Source organism: Stomoxys calcitrans, chromosome 2, assembly GCF_963082655.1.
Source record: "Stomoxys calcitrans chromosome 2, idStoCalc2.1, whole genome shotgun sequence".
In the NCBI taxonomy this organism is placed as follows: Eukaryota; Metazoa; Arthropoda; class Insecta; order Diptera; family Muscidae; genus Stomoxys; species Stomoxys calcitrans.
The window spans coordinates 101941372-101948952 of NC_081553.1; the positions used below are offsets into that span (position 1 = coordinate 101941372).

At 38.0% G+C, this 7581-nt stretch overlaps 4 non-coding genes across 4 annotated transcripts; 2 read left to right on the forward strand and 2 right to left on the reverse strand.

Moving 5' to 3' along the window:
• The first annotated feature begins 313 nt into the window (after window positions 1-313).
• Trnas-gcu (transfer RNA serine (anticodon GCU)) lies at window positions 314-395 on the forward strand. The gene has a single exon. It is a non-coding gene; the product is annotated as a tRNA-Ser (tRNA).
• A 3909-nt stretch (window positions 396-4304) lies between these two features.
• Trnas-gcu (transfer RNA serine (anticodon GCU)) lies at window positions 4305-4386 on the forward strand. Its single transcript has one exon. It is a non-coding gene; the product is annotated as a tRNA-Ser (tRNA).
• Window positions 4387-4550: 164 nt separating this feature from the next.
• Trnas-gcu (transfer RNA serine (anticodon GCU)) lies at window positions 4551-4632 on the reverse strand. The gene has a single exon. It is a non-coding gene; the product is annotated as a tRNA-Ser (tRNA).
• Window positions 4633-7125: 2493 nt separating this feature from the next.
• Window positions 7126-7207, reverse strand: Trnas-gcu (transfer RNA serine (anticodon GCU)). The gene has a single exon. It is a non-coding gene; the product is annotated as a tRNA-Ser (tRNA).
• Between the last annotated feature and the right edge of the window lie 374 nt (window positions 7208-7581).

Consider the following 7581-nt stretch of genomic DNA (forward strand, 5'->3'; position numbering starts at 1 on the left):
AAACAGGCTATTATGGAATTGTCAGGAAAAAAAAACAAAATTGTCAAAAATTTCGTTTACTAGAGCGACACCTTGACGTATTGGTCAGCAATGCTTTCAAAATATGTATTTGGTGATAATACAGTGAACAACTCACCACCTTCTCTAAGTACTGCATTACCAACAGTATCGGTAAAATTAAGGCAGTACTCAGCCTTGCCGTATGATTGGTGTGTGTGTGTGTTTGGTGGTGGAATAGATGAAAAGCAGAAGCTTGCTGACTGTTTGAACTGGTCTGGCAACAAAACTACCTTTGGATGTTGACCACGGCAGTGACGAGGTGGCCGAGTGGTTAAGGCGTTGGACTGCTAATCCAATGTGCTCTGCACGCGTGGGTTCGAATCCCATCCTCGTCGATAATATTTTGTTACTTTATTTTTATTTAATAAAAAAAAAATAAAACAATAAAAATAAAAAAATACAATATAAATACCAAAAATTTTAAATAAAAATTTGGAAACTCCCACAAAATGTTTTTATAGCAGGCTTTTTCGGCGATTATCTTGTGTCTGTCTATTTATCCGTCTGGTCTGGTGTAATTACGCTGCAGTTTTTAATACATCTGCAGGCAGATCAGGGATGATAAATGGGGTTGGCGAAATAGTCTCAAAAACAAGTTAAAAAGGTACTTTTTGGAGCCAAAGGTACCATTTTTGGGTCCGCGCGTGTATAACAGACGCGTGCATTGGATAATTCCTTTAAAACACGCGGGAGATACTTTTCTCATGTCTATAAGTGCAATCTGATTCAAGTTCTTAGCTCATTGATACAGGACCTTCTTGTTATAGCCGAGTCTGAACTCGAAATATATCTAATCTCCTAATGTTACCTCTTGCTTTTAAATAAGTAATGCATTAGCCCTTTCTATATATTTTCCAAACATGGTCCCCATAGATCCATAATTTGACGTAGCCTACATATACACCTAACCCTAGATTTTACAAATCTGAAGTCCTCTTTAGGGACAAAGGCCCGTGGACCCTCCTTTACTTACTTTACTAAATTCGCTCTGGCAGAACATTTGTTCCACTAGACAAACGTAGAATAGCGTTTCAAGCGCCTCGTTCTTCTGCGCTCATTTTATAATCTCTGACACCAAGTTTCAAGGTGTCTCCCACCACTCGGACCCGCCCTTGGATCGAAAAACTCCACCTCAATGCGAAGTGCTCTAACCTAGGGAATATGCATATAAAACGAAAGGTATTAACGAAAAGATTACAAATGTGCCCAAAAAGTGTCTAAAATTTGGACCAGAGATGGAGCTATGAGGCCTTGAAACTTTGGAACCTCCTAAACTAGGCAATATGGGTATCAGATGAAAGCGTTGACGAGTAGATTACAAATTAAAATGGAAAAATTTAAAATTTTTCTCTTTAATACCTTTCGTTTGATATACATAGATATTGCCTAGGTAGGACCAATTTTCATAGACGGGGAGTTTTTAACCCCTAGGGGGATCCACGGGGTTTTGCCTCAAAAAAGGACTTCAGATTCGGATTAAACCCACATGTACATACCAAATTTCAGCAAGATCGGAGGTGCGCCCTATAAAGTTCATTTTCCCCCAGTACAGCTCACAGAGGTCCAAACCAACCCTTCATTCGAAGTTAATATAAGATTCGTAATCGTGGGTATACGAGAGTTTGTGATTGCAAATGCCGTTACTTCAAGTAACATCTTCATCTCTGGAGTTAATCATCTATACTCGTCTATAATGCTAGAAGGTGTTTCTGAATTTTCTGTCACATGCGATTTGTGGACATCGAGCGCCAACCAAAGCTTTTTGGCCGTCACATGCCATTTCGTGTATGTTTTGAAAACAGCGTCATTAGCCACAAGAAAACTATTGAATACAACCAACCACTTGGCTCAAAATATTCCAGAAACTTTGAAAAATATTTTAAACCGTTGGAATGTGCTCAACAAAACCGTTTGTATTGTTACGGATAATGCGAGCTCAATGCTGAAAGCTTTCGAAATATTAAAAATTTGAAATCTTTCATGCTTTGCTTACACATTGAATCTTGTGGTTCAATATGTTTTTAAATTTGACAACGAGGATTTAGTAAAAGCTTTGGCTACAAAGTGTAAGACCATAGTCAGATTTCTCAAGGGCGAAAAATTTAAAATGGCTCAAGAAGACTTCTCTTATACAATACATTGGTACAAGAAATGCCAACAAGGTGGAACAATTTCCACTAAATGATCCAGCGAATATTAGCAAAAAATGATGCCATCGTTACAGTTCTAATATCAACTACTAAAGCACAATTTGAATTCGGCAGCAGAAAGCAATGCTCAGGACACATTATTTGATTTTTTAGACGATAGATCCATTAGCAATTGTGGGACCAAGTATTTGGGCGAGCACGAATCTTATAGACATTTTCAGAGCCAAATCACTAAATGCCGCCCCATCCCCCAAAACACCTCTAAACCGCACATGTCTGTCGACTATGGAAATATAGGGCTCAAATGAAAGGTATTTCGGAATAGACCGCGTCCCACCCCCATAAAAACCCCCAAAATAGGACGTATTTGCACGCCATGACAATTTGGTTCTTAACTACCATACCCCAAACCGGACATATTTGCTAACTTTTGCAACAAGGGTTTGAAATGAAAGGTATTTGAGATTATAAAAGAATTTAATATCCAATTTTTGAGGCTAATGGCAACATGGAGTTAAAATATTTAAATTATATTTGAGAGTATTAGTATTTTAATAAATGATATTTGAGTCAGGGCTAAGTATTTGGCGGACCACCCCACTCCTCAAAACACACCTAAATCGGACATATTCTCCCACCAGGTCAGGGCGGGGGTCAAATGTTAGGTATTGAGGAGTAGAGCATAAAATTGATACCCACTTTCGGGACCAATTTTCTGGGGATCTACCCCCTCCCCCAAAACAAATAGCAATTATTTACTGACCATCGCAATATGGGGCTTAAATAAACGCATTCGCATTCCCCAAAACACTCCATAAAGAGTACATGTATACACCGACCATGGCAGTATGTGGCTCAAATGAAAGGTATTTGAGATTAGAAAACGAATTTGACAACCTACTTTGGGCTAAAAGTGTTGGGGGGACGCCTCATCCCACAAACTCCTCTTAAACCAATGGCAATATGAGGCTTTAATAATAGTATGGTATATTAGAGTAGGGCTAAGAGGTTGGGGGACCACCTCACCTCCGAAAAAAGCGCTAAATCAGACATACGTATTTACCGATCATGACAATATGGGACTCAAGTGAAGGGCATTTGGGAGTAGAGCACGAAATTCATACCCACTTTCAGGATCACGTTTCTGGTCCTGAAATGCTTGGGGCTCAAACAAAACCATGTTCTAGCACGATGCTGATATTATTTTAGGGTCCGCCCCCTAAACTCCCTTCAAACCGTCCATGTTTGCTACTATGGCAATAAATAATAGGTATTTGGTAGTAGACAACGAATTTGATATCCAATTTTGAGGCCAAGTGTTTGGTGGTCGTCTCACCCCACAAACTCTCCTAAAGCAATGGCAATTGGGGCTCAAATAAAGAAATTTGAGAGTAGAGCACGATGCTGATATTTTTCAGGGGTAAGTGCGTGGGTGGCCGCCCCATGTGATGTGATTGTGAATTATGGCAAAAAGGGGCTTAAATCTGATATCTGTTTTATGGCCAAATATTTCAGGGACGCCTCACCTCATAAACTCCCCCTAAACCACACATATATACTGTCTATTGCAATACTAGAGCACGAATCTGATACATGGGGGTCCAACTCACCCTCAAAAACACCCCCAATACCGGACATATTTACCGACCAAAGCAATATAAGCCTCAAATGAATGAAATTTGGGAGTAGAGCACCAACATGATATCCACATTGGGGCGAAATATCTGAAAGGCGGTACTATCACCCCCAAACAGGTCTTTTTCCCGACCGTGCCAGTAAAGAGCTCAAATAAATTAAGAGAGTGAAAGAGGCGCCGCGGTTTGCGCCATGTCCAGCTAGTTAATTATAAAAATTAAACTCCTATTTTTTGTGGAATACCCCATATGTTTTTCAATAAATACCCAATGCTGACGCATTTAAATTGATAACGGCAGTCAATGCATATAGTTACGCGCAAATGTAGGACACAGCCCAACTAGAATTGATCATGTTTGCTTTAATTTTCAGTGAATACATAAATATTTCAATTTGAAATAATAATATTAACTTTTTTACCTAACAATAAATGAGAATTTGAACCAAAATGCGCCAAGTGACGAGGTGGCCGAGTGGTTAAGGCGTTGGACTGCTAATCCAATGTGCTCTGCACGCGTGGGTTCGAATCCCATCCTCGTCGAGTAGCTTTTTTCATTAAATAAGGATTTTATATGCAACAACAAATTAATAAAAAAAAACATATATGATAAATAAATAACAAGAACTATTAGCTTATTAACTGTATATTCCTGCTAATAATTAAAATTCATGAATTTTCGTTCGATCAGAAAGACAAAAAGTAACCGACGAGGATGGGATTCGAACCCACGCGTGCAGAGCACATTGGATTAGCAGTCCAACGCCTTAACCACTCGGCCACCTCGTCTGCGTCGACCTTGGCCAGAGAATGGCCATACGAAAGTGTTGCAATAGCTTTATCGAAACTGTATTATCGACCAAAGCTTGCGGTATCTATACACAGCTGCAGCAAGAGATGCCAGATGTGTTCCTTTAATGTTGGCATATCAAGCAGCATGTGGTGGTGTGCCCATTAGAAGAAGTTGGTGACTTTCAAATAAGAAATTAGATACAGATAAACATTCTAATAATATAAATTAAATTGAAAATTTCTGCTAAAGTAAATTATACGTGAATATTGCATAACAAAACATTTGTATTTCTAAGCCCCTCTAAAATGACACAAGAACACGAATTTGAAGCACCTTAATGCGGTAAGTCTCTGCCGGCCATGTGCTGGTGGGTGTCCATGTGGTGGGTGCTATCACACGAATTGTACATACAGTTGCGGTCAAAATAATATCAGCACAGCAAAATAAAAATCATTGTTGATTTAATTGTTTAACACAGACTTTCTTCCAGTCAGTGCAAAACGGAATATGCCATAATATTGCAACAATTGTTGGATTTGTTATTCCTATTATAAACAAGTCGCCATTTTAAGGAAGTCAAAAAAATATCAGTGAACAAAAAAATTGGGAAAAACTTCAATATCATCAAACATCAGTATTTCCAATCAAAATTGAACTGGAACGGTAGAGAGCACCTCGTTTGTTATTTTTGGCTAAAAATATTGTCATAATTTAGAATAAATTTGGCCGGGGAAATATTCGGAATGGAGACACCCATTGTTGGATAAAAAAAGTTTATATGCAAATTTTGCCCATGAACATTCCACTAAGGAACAGGGGCAAACTTCTCACATATCAATGAGTGCAGGCCGATTCAAGTTTAAGCTCAATGATAAGGGCCTCCTTTTTATAGCCGAGTCCGAACGCCGTGCCGCAGTGCGACACCTTTTTGGGGAGAAGTTTTTACATGGCAAAGTACCTCACAAATGTTGCCAGCATTAGGAGGGGAAAACCATTGCTGAAAATTTTTTCGATGGTCTCGCCAGGATTCGAACCCAGGCGTTCAGCGTCATGGGCGGACAAGCTAACCTCTGCGCTTCAGTTTATAACTGAAGTAACAACTTACAGAAAAGTTTTATTGAATTGTATTTTTTTTTTCAATCATAGTCAGCAACTTGATCTACCATGGGACCGCCGTATACTGGCAAACAGATGCTACTTTGGACTAACTAAGGAGTTTAGAAACAAAATCACCTCTCGACAGACGAAGATTACACTATACAAGACACTGATACTACCCGTGTTGTTATTTGGTTCTGAGGCATGGATAATTGTGAAAGCAGATGAAGCAATCCTTAGAGTATTTGAGAGAAAGATTCTTCGTAAAATAAATGAACCAGTTTGCATTATTGGAGAAAATAGGCGACGTATGAACAACGAGCTGTATGACGACGATAGCATAGTTACACGAATGGATGAAGAAGTTCCAGCAAAGAAGTCTTTTGAAGGCAAACACGGTGGTACACGCAAACCGGGAAGACCAAAAGCTCGATGGAAGATCAAGTAATTGGAGACACCTCGAAACTTGGTGTCCTATCCCATAAAGCACCCCCAAACGGACATGTAGATCGATACAATATGGGATTAAAACGAAAGGTACTTGGGGGAAGAATGCGAAACTTGTATAAAAATTTGGGGTATATTCCCGATTCCAAAATTATGTCCCAAATGAACATGTACACCGAACGGAACAATATGGAACTCAAACGAAAGATATTTGGGAATAAAATATGAATCTTATATACAAATTAGGGTTAATTCCTGGGAGGTCGCCCCATCCTAAAATTATGCCCCAAATGGACATGTGTACCAAATGGGACAATTTGGGATTCTAATGAAAGGCATTTGAGAGTTTAATACGAATATAAACTATTTTCAAATTTGAACGTTGTTAAAAAGGGGGCGGGAATCACTTACGAGTGTAGCGAAGTACACCGAACCAGCTAGTTGAATTATAAAGGCTGCATAAGTAGTATTCATACAAATTTCAAATTGTACTCTTTTTCTTTGCAGGTATGGATTTTTATGATTATTTGGTGCCTTTCTTCACTTTTATAAGGTAAGATTTCAGTTACAGTCTCGATTATACATTTAAGTCCATAGTAATACAATAAGAATTTTACATAATTTTTTTTTCATATTTTAAAGACTATGCATATTTATTGCTATAATGAAACCGGTTCTTCCCAAATCTCAATCGCTTATGAAATTTTTGCAAAAAATCTAAGCATATTGAAGGTGTGTTGTCTTCTAATTTAACTACCTGCCATATTAATAAATTATTGGAATCGCATAAATCACACTTCATTTAACTGGGCTTCAGTAGCCCTTTAGCTCCCACTTGCTTCCTTCCATATGGAAAAAAATCAACATAACCACCTTTTTGTTTGTTTTGTCTATTTGTATTTAATTTAAATTATTTCTTTAAAAATTTGCAAAAAAAAACAATTCGACGAGGATGGGATTCGAACCCACGCGTGCAGAGCACATTGGATTAGCAGTCCAACGCCTTAACCACTCGGCCACCTCGTCTTGTTGCGGACTCCTCCCAAATTTGCCGTTATCAACAAAATCTAACATTGTTGCTAGCAACATGTTGCAATGACAAAATTGTTGGCGCAATTCATTTTGCTAATAAAATAAATATGGTAAATAATTCAACAAATGAAAGCACAAAACATTTCAAAATAGATATGGGGTTGCTCATAAAGCAATTTATAATTTGTTCTTTATCTTTTTTAAATGTACTACATACATATGTATACTTGAAACGAAAAGTCATTATAGGCTAAGTTCGATTTCATCTTTATTTTGACCTATATCATAGTTATATAATCTTATATATAAAATTAATTTTGTGTTTGTTTGTCGGTTTGTTTGTTTGTTCCGTATAGATTCAAAAACGG